Genomic DNA, 13235 nt, shown 5'->3' with positions numbered 1-13235 from the left:
GGGTATTGACTTTATGGGGCTTTTCCCACCATCATACTCAAACACTTATATTCTGGTGACAGTCGACTATGTATCCAAATGGGTAGAGGCCATTGCCACACCCACTAATGATACTAAGACAGTGCTAAAGTTCCTCCAGAAACATATCTTCAGTAGGTTTGGTGTCCCTAGAGCACTAATTAGTGATGGGGGCACTCACTTCTGCAACAAACAGCTTTACTCTGCTATGGTCCGGTATAGAATTAGTCACAAGGTAGAAACTCCGTATCATCCACAGACAAATGGGCAAGCTGAAGTCTCTAATAAAGAAATAGAAAGAATCCTGGAATGAACTGTAAGTACCCGTAGAAAGGATTGGGCGAGAAGCTTGGATGATACTTTGTGGGCTTATAGAACAGCATTCAAGACTCCTATAGGGACCTCTCCATACCAGCTTATGTATGGTAAGGCCTGTCATTTGCCCGTGGAACTGGAGCATAAGGCCTACTGGGCAACCAGATTCCTAAACTTTGATGCCAAATTAGCTGGAGAAAAAAGATTGCTCCAGTTGAATGAGCTAGAGGAATTCAGACTCACTGCTTTCGAAAATGCCAAGCTTTACAAAGAGAAAGCAAAAAGGTGGCATGACAGAAAGCTATCATCTAGAGTTTTTGAACCAGGACAGAAAGTTTTATTGTTTAACTCTAGGCTCAGGCTATTCCCTGGGAAACTGAAATCCCGGTGGAGGGGACCATATGTGATTACAAGTGTGTCACTATATGGCTATGTAGAGCTTCAAGACATTGATTCTGATAAGAAGTTCATTGTTAATGGATAGAGACTCAAGCATTATCTTGAAGGCAATATTGAGCAAGAGTGCTCAAGGCTGAGGCTAGATTAAAAGCTCAGCAAGGTCCAGCTAAAGACAATAAAGAAGCGCTTATTGGGAGGCAACCCAATTTTTCCTTATCTATGTTAATTTTCTGTTTTCCATTTTTATTTTATGTTTTCTTTAGGATGATGATCATGTGGAGTCATAGAAATCAAAGCAAAGTCAAAAACAGCATTAAAACAGCTCACCCTGGAAGAAGAGCTTACTGGCATTTAAACGCCAGTAAGAAGCATTAGACTAGCATTTAACGCCAGAAAGAAGCATCAAGCTGGCGTTCAACGCCAGAAACAAGCACCAAGTTGGCGTTCAACGCCAAGAAAGGGGAAAAGATGGCGTTTAATGCCAGAAACAAGCAGCAGTCTGGCGTTAAACGCCAGGATTGCACACTAAGGGCGTTTTGCATGCCTCAATGGAGCAGGGATGCTAAGTCCTTGACCCCTCAGGATCTGTGGACCCCACAGGATCCCCACCTACCTCACCATTCCAATTCAAACCATTCCCCTCCCATACCCACCCATTCACACACCTCCTTCTCCTCCACTTCTCCTTCTACTCCCTTCTATCTTCTTTTGCTCGAGGACGAGCAAACCTTTTAAGTTTGGTGTGGAAAAAAGTGTTGCTTTTTATTTTTCCATAACCATTTATGGCACCTAAGGCCGGAGAAACCTCTAGAAAGAGGAAAAGGAAGGCAGTTGCTTCCACCCCCGAGTCATGAGAGATAGAGAGGTTCATCTCAAGGGTCCATAGTTCAGTGGTAGAGCATTTGACTGCAGATCAAAGAGCTATGAGGGAGGAGCAACAAAGACAAGGAAGAGACATAGAGGAGCTCAAGAGCACCATTAGTTCTTCAAGAAGAGGAAGACGCCACCCTCACTAAGGTGGACCCGTTCCTTAATCTCCTTGTTCTTATTTCTCTGTTTTTCGTTTACTATGCTTTATGTTTATTTATGTTTGGGTCTTATTACATGATCACTAGTATCTAAGTGTCTATGTCTTAAAGATATGAATATCCTATGAATCCATCACCTTTCTTAAATGAAAAATATTTTCTGAAAATAAAAAGAAGTACATGAATTTCGAATTTTAAAATAGTTTAATTATTTTGATGTGGTGGAAATACTTTTTGTTTTCTGAATGAATGCTTGAACATTGCATATGTCTTTTGAATTTGTTGTTTATGAATGTTAAAATTTTTGTCTCTTGAAAGAATGATGAAAAAGGAGAAATGTTATTTGATAATATGAAAAATCATAAAAATAATTCTTAAAGCAAGAAAAAGCAGTGAAGAACAAAGCTTGCAGAAAAAATGCGAAAAAAAGAGAACAAGAAAAAGAAAAAGCAAGTAGAAAAAGCCAAAAGCTCTTTAAACCAAAAGGCAAGAGCAAAAAGCCAATAGTCCTTAAAACCAAAAGGCAAGGGTAATAAAAAGGATCCAAGGCTTTGAGCATCAGTGGATAGGAGGGCCTAAAGGAATAAAATCCTGGCCTAAGCGGCTAAACCAAGTTGTCCCTAACCATGTGCTTGTGGCGTGAAGGTGTCAAGTGAAAACTTGAGACTGAGCAATTAAAGTTGAGGTCCAAAGCAGAAACAGAGCGTGCTTAAGAACCCTAGACACCTCTAATTGGGGACTTTAGCAAAGTTGAGTCACAATCTGAAAAGGTTCACCCAGTTATGTGTCTGTGGCATGTATGTATCCGATGGTAATACTGGAAAACAGAGTGCTTAGGGCCACGGCCAAGACTCATAAAGTAGCTGTGTTCAAGAATCAACATACTGAACTAGGAGAATCAATAACACTATCTGAATTCTGAGTTCCTATAGATGCCAATCATTCTGAACTTCAAAGGATAAAGTGAGATGCCAAAACTGTTCAAAAGCAAAAAGCTAATAGCCCCGCCCATCTAATTAAGACTGATCTTCATAAATATTTTTGGAATTCATTGTATATTCTCTTCTTTTTATTCTACTTTATTTTTAGTTGCTTGGGGACAAGCAACAGTTTAAGTTTGGTGTTGTGATGAGCGGATATTTTATATGCTTTTTGGGGTTAATTTCATGTAGTTTTTAGTATGTTTTAGTTAGTTTTTAGTATATTTTTATTAGTTTCTAGGCAAAATTCATATTTCTAGACTTTAATATGAGTTTGTGTGTTTTTCTATAATTTTATATATTTTCTGGCTGAAATTGAGGGAGCTGAGCAAAAATCTGATTCAGGCTGAAAAAGGACTGCTGATGCTGTTGGATTCTGACCTCCCTGCACTCGAAATGAATTTTTTGGAGCTACAGAAGTCCAATTGTCGCGCTCTCAATTGCGTTGGAAAGTAGACATCCAGGGATTTCCAGCAATATATAATAGTTTATACTTTGTTCAAGGATAGACGACGTAAACTGGCGTTTAATGGCAGTTCCATGTTGCATTCTGGCGTTAAACGCCAGAAACAGGTTACAAGTTGAAGTTAAATGCCAGAAACAGGTTACAACCTGGCGTTTAACTCTAGAAACAGCCTAGGCATGTGTAAAGCTCAAGTCTTAGCCCCAGCACACACCAAGTGGGCCCCAGAAGTGGATTTCTGCACTATCTATCTTAGTTTACTCATTTTCTGTAAACCTAGGTTACTAGTTTAGTATTTAAACAACTTTTAGAGATTTATTTTGTATCTCATGACATTTTTAGATCTGAACTTTGTACTCTTTGACAGCATGAGTCTCTAAACTCCATTGTTGGGGGTAAGGAGCTCTGCTGTGTCTCGATGAATTAATGCAATTATTTCTGTTTTCTATTCAAACACGCTTGTTTCTATCTAAGATGTTCATTCGCACTTCAATATGATGGATGTGATGATCCGTGACATTCATCACCATTCTCAACCTATGAACGCATGACTGATAACCACCTCCATTTTACCTTTGATTGAATGAGTATCTCTTGGATTCCTTAATCAGAATCTTCGTGGTATAAGCTAGAATCCATTGGCAGCATTCTTGAGAATCTGAAAAGCTAAACCTTGTCTGTGGTATTCCGAGTAGGATTCAGGGATTGAATGACTGTAACGAGCTTCAAACTCACAAGGGTTGGGCGTAGTAACAGACGCAAAAGGATCAATGGATCCTATTCCAGCATGAATGAGAACCGACAGATGATTAGCCGTGCGGTGACAGCGCACCTGGACCATTTTCACTGAGAGGACGGATGGTAGCCATTGACAACGGTGATCCACCAACACACAGCTTGCCATAGAAGGAACCTTGCGTGCGTGAAGAAGAAGACAGGGGGAAAGCAGAGATTCAGAAGACAAAGCATCTCCAAAACTCCAACATATTCTCCATTACTGCATAACAAGTATTTAATTCGTGCTCTTTTAGTTTTCGCAATCCAAACTGATAATTATAATTGATATCCTGACTAAGAATTACAAGATAACCATAGATTGCTTCAAACCAACAATCTCCGTGGGATCGACCCTTACTCACGTAAGGTATTACTTGGACGACCCAGTGCACTTGCTGGTTAGTGGTACGAGTTGTGAAAAGTGTGATTTACAATTCCTGCACCAGCAACCTAGGTGGAAAAGTCTCCAACGTTCTTGACAGAGCGTACTCAACTCCCGTCCAACCCTTGCGAAGGACTTCCACTTCCACATCATTTTCAAACTCATTCAGAGAAAGATCTTTATACCCAAGGAGTTCAGTTGCAGATGTAGCTTCACCACTAGGAAGACTTGATTCATGATCCTTATTTCCAAGGGAACTTGCCTCTGGATCTATTCCGTCCAATTCTTGATAAGGAATATGCCTTGGAGGTTGTGCACTATCCTTCTCAACATCAATTTCAAACTTCTTGGCAGAATTCTCTATAACTCTCAAGTCCCATGGGGGTTCAGCATCTCCTAGGTCTTCAACCACTTCTTCTTCTTCGATAATTACGGATTCCTCCAATTGCTCTAATACAAAATCGAACTCCTCCTTGATGTCTTCCCTCACCAGTTCTTCAGCTACTCCTTCATCTTCAGGCCGATCCCTTCTCTCTTGTTTCGTGTCAATAGCATTATTGGGATCATGGTGCTCTTGGATTGATGCATCCATATGGGATATAAAAGTTTGGAGAGTAGAGGTGAGAATAGTGAGAGTGGAGGCAAGTGTGGTTTGAAGCTGTATTTGCCCTTGGCGAATAACACGAAGGGTGTTGCTATCCAGTGGAGGTTGGGGTGGATAGAAGGGTTCATTACTTTGGGGAAAGGGCTCATAGTAGGAAGGTGGTTCTGGGTATGGTTCATATGGTGGTTGGTACGATGGATAAGAGTTAGGGTCATATGGATGTGAATGGTGAAAAGGGGCTTGTGAGTATGGTGGTTCAAAGTTATGTTGAGGAGGGGGTTTGGTGCACGAAATTGTGATCTCAGGCAACGGCGCCAGAAACTCTGTACGCACGTCTTAATAAATCGTTTTTCATTCACAACTTCGATACAACTAACCAGCAAGTGCACTGGGTCGTCCAAGTAATAAACCTTACGTGAGTAAGGGTCGATCCCACGGAGATTGTTGGTATGAAGCAAGCTATGGTCACCTTGTAAATCTCAGTCAGGTGGATATAAAATAGTTATGGAGTTTTCGAACATAAATAATAAATAGATAGAAAATCAGGATAGAAACACTTATGTATATCATTGGTGAGAATTTCAGATAAGTGTATAGAGATGCTTTCATTCCTCTGAACCTCTGCTTTCCTGCTGTCTTCATCCAATCAGTCTTACTCCTTTTCATGGCTGGATTTATGTAAGGACATCACCGTTGTCAATGGCTACTTTTTATTCTCTCTGGAAAATGGTCCGATGCGCTGTCACTGCATGGCTAATCGTCTGGAGGCATCACCCTTGTCAATGGCTGCATCCCATCCTCTTGTGAAAATGGTCCAAATGCTCTGTCACAACACGGCTAATCATCTGAGGTTCTCGATCATACTGGAATAGGATTCACCCTCCTTTTGCGTCTGTCACTATGCCCAGCACTCACGAGTTTGAAGTTCGTCACAATCATTCAATCCCAGAGTCCTACTCGGAATACCACAGACAAGGTTTAGACTTTCCGGACTCTCATGAATGCCGCCATCAATCTAGCTTATACCACGAAGATTCTGATTAAGAGATCCAAGAGATACTCATTCAATCTAAGGTAGAACGGAAGTGGTTGTCAGGCACGCGTTCATAGGGAATGATGATGATTGTCACGTTCATCACATTCAGGTTGAAGTGCGAACGAATATCTTAGAAGCGGAATAAGTTGAATTGAATAGAAAAACAGTAGTACTTTGCATTAATCTTTGAGGAACAGCAGAGCTCCACACCTTAATCTATGGAGTGCAGAAACTCTACCGTATGAAAATACATAAGTGATAATGGTTCAGGCATGGCCGAATGGCCAGCCCCCATGAAAGTCTAAGATAGCATAAAACTGATCAAAGATGATCCGAAGATGTCTAATACAATAGTAAAAAGTCCTATTTATAATAAACTAGCTACTAGGGTTTACAGAAGTAAGTAATTGATGCATAAATCCACTTCCGGGGCCCACTTGGTGTGTGCTTGGGCTGAGCTTGAATGTTACACGTGCAGAGGTCATTCTTGGAGTTGAACGCCAGTTTGTAACGTATTTCTGGCGTTCAACTCTGGCTTGTGACGTGTTTCTGGCGTTTAACTCCAGACAGCAGCGTAGAACTGGCGTTCAGTGCCCTTTTACGTCATCTAAACTCGGCCAAAGTATGGACTATTATATATTGCTGGAAATCTCTGGATGTCTACTTTCTAACGCAATTGGAAGTGAGCCATTTTGAGTTTTGTAACTCCAGAAAATCCACTTTGAGTGCAGGGAGGTCAGAATCCAACAGCATCAGCAGTCCTTCTTCAACCTCTGAATTTGATTTTTGCTCAAGTCCCTCAATTTCAGCCAGAAAATACCTGAAATCACAGAAAAATACACAAACTCATAGTAAAGTCCAGAAATGTAAATTTAACATAAAAACTAATGAAAACATCCCTAAAAGTAACTAGATTCTACTAAAAACATACTAAAAATAATGCCAAAAAGCGTATAAATTATCCCCTCATCACAACACCAAACTTAAATTGTTGCTTGTTCCCAAGCAACCAAAAATAAAATAGGATAAAAAGAAGAGAATATACTATAAATTCCAAACTATCAATGAAACATAGCTCCAATCAGATTAGCGGGACTTGTAGCTTTTTGCCTCTTGAATAGTTTTGGCATCTCACTTTATCCATTGAAGTTCAGAATGATTGGCATCTATAGGAACTCAGAGTTCAGATAGTGTTATTGATTCTCCTAGTTCAGTATGCTGATTCTTGAATACAGCTATTTTATAAGTCTTGGCCGTGGCCCTAAGCACTTTGTTTTCCAGTATTACCACCGAATACATAAATGCCACAGACACATAATTGGGTGAACCTTTTCAGATTGTGACTCAGCTTTGCTAAAGTCCCCAATTAGAGGTGTCCAGGGTTCTTAAGCACACTCTTCTTTTGCTTTGGACCTTGACTTTAACCGCCCAATCTCAAGTTTTCACTTGACACCTTCACGCCACATGCACATGGTTAGGGACAGCTTGGTTTAGCCGCTTAGGCCAGTATTTTATTCCTTTAGGCCCTCCTATCCACTGATGCTCAAAGCCTTGGGATCCTTTTTATTTACCCTTGCCTTTTGGTTTTAAGGGTTATTGGCTTTTTGCTCTTGCCTCTTGGTTTTAAGAGCTTTTGGCTTTTTCTGCTTGCTTTTTCTCTTTTTTTTTTTTCTATTTTTTCGCTATTTTTTTTCTGCAAGCTTTGTTCTTTGCTGCTTTTTCTTGCTTCAAGAATCATTTTTATGATTTTTCAGATTATCAAATAACATGTCTCCTTATCATCATTCTTTCAAGAGCCAACATATTTAACATTCTTAAACAACAACTTCAAAAGACATATGCACTGTTCAAGCATTCATTCAGAAAACAAAAAGTATTGTCACCACATTAATATAATTAAACTAAGTTCAAGGATAAATTCGAAACTCATGTACTTCTTGTTCTTTTGAATTAAAACAGTTTTCATTTAAGAGAGGTGATGGGTTCATAGGACATTCATAACTTTAAGACAAAGTTACTAAATACTAATGATCATGTAATGAAGACACAAACATGGATAAGCACTTAACATAGAGAAAATGAAAAACAGAAAATGTAAGAACAAGGAATGAGTCCACCTTAGTGATGGTGGTGTTTCCTTCTTGAGGAACCAATGATGTCCTTGAGCTCTTCTATGTCTCTTCCTTGTCTTTGTTGCTCCTCCCTCATTGCTTTTTGATCTTCTCTTATTTCATGAAGGATGATGGAGTGCTCTTGATGTTCCACCCTTAATTGTCTCATGTTGGAACTTAATTCTCCTAGGGAGGTGTTGATTTGCTCTCAATAGTTTTGTGGAGGAAAATGCATTTGAGGCATCTCCGGGATCTCATGGTGATGAGCTTCATGCATCTCTTGAGATCCATGAATGGGCTTTCTTGCTTGCTCCATCCTTTTCTTAGTGATGGGCTTCTCTTCCTCAATGGGAATGTCTCCTTCTATGAAAGCTCCAGCTGAGTAACATAGATGGCAAATAAGATGAGGAAAAGCTAGCCTTGCCCCAGGAGAGGGCTTTTCGGCTATTTTGTAGAATTCAAGGGAGATGACTTCATGAACTTCTACTTCCTCTCCAATCATGATGCTATGAATCATGATGGCCCGATCCACAGTAACTTTGGATCGGTTGCTAGTGGGGATGATGGAGCGTTGGATGAACTCCAACCATCCTCTAGCCACAGGCTTGAGGTCCAGTCTTCTTAATTGAACCGGCTTGCCTTTGGAGTCAATCTTCCATTGAGCTCCTTCCACACATATGTCCATGAGGACTTGGTCCAACCTTTGATTAAAGTTGACCCTTCTAGTGTAGGGGTGTGCATCTCCTTGCATCATAGGCAAGTTAAACGCCAACCTCACATTTTCCGGACTAAAATCTAAGTATTTCCCCCAAACCATTGTAATATAATTCTTTGGGTTTGGGTTCTTACTTTGATTATGGTTCCTAGTGATCCATGCATTGGCATAGAACTCTTGAACCATTAGGATGCCGACTTGTTGGATGGGGTTTGTTAGAACTTCCCAACCTCTTCTTTGGATTTTATGTCGGATCTCCGGATACTCATTCTTCTTGAGCTTGAAAGGGACCTCGGGGATCACCTTCTTCTTGACCACAACATCATAGAAGTGGTCTTGATGAGCTTTGGAGATGAATCTTTCCATCTCCCATTACTCGGAGGTGGAAGCTTTTGTCTTTCCTTTCCCTTTTCTAGAGGATTCTCCGGTCTTGGGTGCCATCAATGGTAATGGAAAAACAAAAAGATTATGCTTTTACGACACTAAACTTAGAATATTGCTCGCCCTCGAGCAAGAGAAGAAATAATAGATGAAGAAGAAGAAGAAAATATGGAGGAGAGGGGGGAGGGGTGTATTCGGCCAAGAAGGGGAAGAGAGGGTTGTGTTGTGTGAAAATGAAGAAGAATAGAGGGCTTTATATAGGGAAGGGAGGGGGGGTAAGGTTCGGCCATAAGGGTGTGTTTTGGGTGGGAAATTGATTTTGAATTTTGAAGGTAGGTGGGGTTTATGAGGTAGGTTTGGGGAAGAGTGGATGGATGTGAGTGGTGAAGTGGTTATAGGGAAGAGAGATTGAGGTGATTGGTGAAGAGTTTTGGGGAAGAGTGTTTATGGGATTGTGTGAAAGAGGGGTGAGAAGAAGTGAGTGGAAGTAGGTAGGGATCCTGTGGGATCCACAGATCCTGAGGTGATCCTGTGGGGTCCACAGATCTTGAGGTGTTCAAGGATTTACAACCTTGCACCAAATTAGGCATGTAAAATGCCCTTGCACACAACTCTGGGCGTTCAGCGCCAGATTGGTACTTGTTCTGGGCGTTGAACGCCCATTTGTTGCCCATTTCTGGCGTTGAACGCCAGAACCATGCTTGTTCTGGGCGTTCAGCGCCAGCTCTTCTCCAGGGTGCAATTCTGGCATTCAAACGCCCAGATGCTGCCCATTTTGGGCGTTCAGCACCAGAACCATGCTCTGTTCTGGCGTTTAAACGCTAGTAAGGTCTTCCTCCAGGGTGTGATTTTTTTCTGCTGTTTTTGATTCCGTTTTCAATTTTTATATTTATTTTGTGACTCCACATGATCATGAACCTAATAAAACATGAAAGAACAAGAAAAATAAAATTAGATAAATAAAAATTGGGTTGCCTCCCAACAAGCGCTTCTTTAATGTCAATAGCTTGATAGTGGGCTCTCATGGAGCCTCACAGATGTTCAGAGCATTGTTGAGACTTTCCAACACCAAATTTAGAGTTTGACTGTGGGGGCTCTGGTTGACTCTGTTTTGAGAGAAGCTTACTGTGCCTCTTTTCCATGTTTTCAGAAGGGTAACATTGAGTTGTAAACACAAGGGAGTCCTCATTCAATTGAAGGACTAATTCACCTCTGTCAACATCAATCACAGCTCTTACTGTGGATAGGAAAGGTCTTCCAAGGATGATGGATTCATCCTCATCCTTCCCAGTATCAAGGATTATGAAATCAGCAGGGATGTAAAGGCCTTCAACCTTTACTAACACGTCCTCTACTTGTCCATAAGCCTGTTTTCTTGAATTGTTTGCCATCTCTAATGAGATTTTAGTAGCTTGCACCCCAAAGATTCTCAGTTTCTCTATTACAGAGAGGGGCATGAGGTTTATCCCTGAACCAAGGTCACACAGAGCCTTTTCAAAGATCATGTTGCCTATGGTACAAGGTATTACGAACTTTCCAGGATCCTGTTTCTTCTGAGGCAATGTCAGTTGATCCAGATCACTTAGTTCATTGGTGAACAAGGGAGGTTCATCTTCCCAAGTCTCAATACCAAATAATTTGGCATTCAGCTTCATGATTGCACCAAGGTACTTGGTAACTTGCTCTTCAGTAACATCCTCATTCTCTTCAGAAGATGAATACTCGTCAGAGCTCATGAAGGGCATAAGGAGGTTCAATGGAATCTCTATGGTCTCTAGATGAGTCTCAGATTCCTTTGGTTCCTCAAAGGGAAACTCCTTATTGATCACTGGACGTCCCAAGAGGTCTTCCTCACTGGGATTTACGTCCTCCCCTTCCTCTCCAGGTTCGGCCGTGTTGACTATGTCAATGGCCTTGCACTCTCCTTTTGGATTTTCTTCTGTATTGCTTGGGAGAGTACTAGGAGGGATTTCAGTGATCCTTTTACTCAGCTGGCCCACTTGTGCCTCCAAATTTCTAATGGAGGACCTTGTTTCATTCATGAAACTTACAGTGGCCTTAGATAGATCAGAGACTAAGTTTGCTAAATTAGAGGTATTTTGTTCAGAGTTCTCTGTCTGTTGCTGAGTGGATGATGGAAAAGGTTTACTATTGTTAAACCTATTTCTTCCACCATTATTAAAGCCTTGTTGAGGCTTTTGTTGATCCTTCCATGAGAGATTTGGGTGATTTCTCCATGAGGGGTTATAGGTGTTTCCATAAGGTTCACCCATGTAATTCACCTCTGCTATTGCAGGGTTTTCAGGATCATAAGCTTCTTCTTTAGAAGATGCCTCTTGAGTACTGTTGGATGCAGCTTGCATTCCATTCAGACTCTGAGAAATCATATTGACTTGCTGAGTCAATATTTTATTCCGAGCCAATATGGCATTCAGAGTATCAATTTCAAGAATTCCCTTATTCATAGGCATCCCATTACTCACAGGATTCCTCTCAGAAGTGTACATGAACTGGTTATTAGCAACCATGTCAATGAGTTCTTGAGCTTCTGCAGGCATTTTCTTTAAGTGAATGGATCCACCTGCAGAGGTATCCAATGACATTTTAGCTAATTCAGACAGACCATCATAGAATATGTCCAGGATGGTCCATTCTGAAAGCATGTCAGAAGGACACTTTTTGGTCAGTTCTTTGTATCTCTCCCAAGCTTCATAGAGGGATTCACCTTCTTTCTGTCTGAAGGTCTGAACATCCACTCTAAGCTTACTCAGCTTTTGAGGAGGAAAGAACTTGGCTAAGAAAGCCTTGACCAGCTTATCCCAAGAGTTCAGGCTATCCTTAGGTTGAGAGTCCAACCATATTCTAGCTCTGTCTCTCACAGCAAAAGGGAAAAACATGAGCCTGTAGACTTCAGGATCTACTCCATTAGTCTTAACAGTATCACAGATCTGCAAGAATTCAGTTAAGAACTGAAAAGGATCTTCAGATGGAAGTCCATGAAACTTGCAGTTCTAATGCATCAGAGAAACTAATTGAGGTTTAAGCTCAAAATTATTTGCTCCAATGGCAGGAATGGAGATGCTTCTTCCATGTAAATTGGAATTAGGTGCAGTAAAGTCACCAGGCATCCTCCTTGCATTATTATTATTTTTGGCTGCCATCTCCTCTTCTTGTTCGAAAATTTCTAAAAGGTGCTTGTTGGATTGTTGTAATTTAGCTTCTCTTAGTTTCCTCTTCAGAGTCCTTTCAGGTTCTGGATCTGCTTCAACAAGAATGTTCTTGTCCTTGCTCCTGCTCATATGGAGGAGAAGGGAACAGAAAAATAATAATAGGGATCCTTTTTACCACAGGTATAGAGGTTCCCCTGTGTGAGTAGAAGAAGAAAAGAATGTAATGTAAAGAAAGAAACACAAGGGTGAGGAGAGCAGAGATGTGAGATGAAGAGAAGTGTTAGTAGATGAATAAACACATAGAAGGAGATGAGAGAGAAGGATTTCTGAAAATTATTTTTGAAAAATGGTTAGTGATTTTCGAAAATAGTTTTTGAAAAAGGTTAGTAATTTTCGAAAATTAGGAATAAGATTAAAATAAAAAATTAAAATAATTAGTTAATTAAAAAGAAATTTTGAAAAAGAGGGAGATATTTTCGAAAATTAGAGAGAGAGGGTTAGTTAGGTAGTTTTGAAAAAGATAAGAAACAAACAAAAAGTTAGTTAGTTAGTTGAAACAAATTTGAAAATCAATTTTGAAAAGATAAGAAGATAAGAAGTTAGAAAGGATATTTTAAAATCAAATTTTGAAAAAGATAAGATAAAGAGATATTTTTGAAAAGATATGATTGAAATTAGTTTTGAAAAATATTTGATTTTTAAAATCACAATTAATGACTTGATTCACAAGAAATCACAAGATATGATTCTAGAACTCAAAGTTTGAATCTTTCTTAACAAGCAAGTAACAAACTTGAAATTTTTGAATCAAAACATTAATTGATGATGTTATTTTCGAAAATTATGTGATAAAGAT

The 13235-nt window shown here is 40.0% G+C and overlaps 1 non-coding gene across 1 annotated transcript; it reads left to right on the top strand.

Moving 5' to 3' along the window:
- The first annotated feature begins 11866 nt into the window (after positions 1–11866).
- LOC148573438 (small nucleolar RNA R71) lies at positions 11867–11974 on the top strand. The gene has a single exon (XR_015906739.1). It is a non-coding gene; the product is annotated as a small nucleolar RNA R71 (small nucleolar RNA).
- Positions 11975–13235: the final 1261 nt, after the last annotated feature.

This window comes from Arachis ipaensis, chromosome B2, assembly GCF_059453495.1.
Source record: "Arachis ipaensis isolate K30076 ecotype BB chromosome B2, ASM5945349v1, whole genome shotgun sequence".
NCBI lineage: Eukaryota > Viridiplantae > Streptophyta > Magnoliopsida > Fabales > Fabaceae > Arachis > Arachis ipaensis.
The sequence above is the reverse complement of the archived record's forward strand: the minus strand, read 5'-3'. Positions and strand labels throughout refer to the sequence as shown.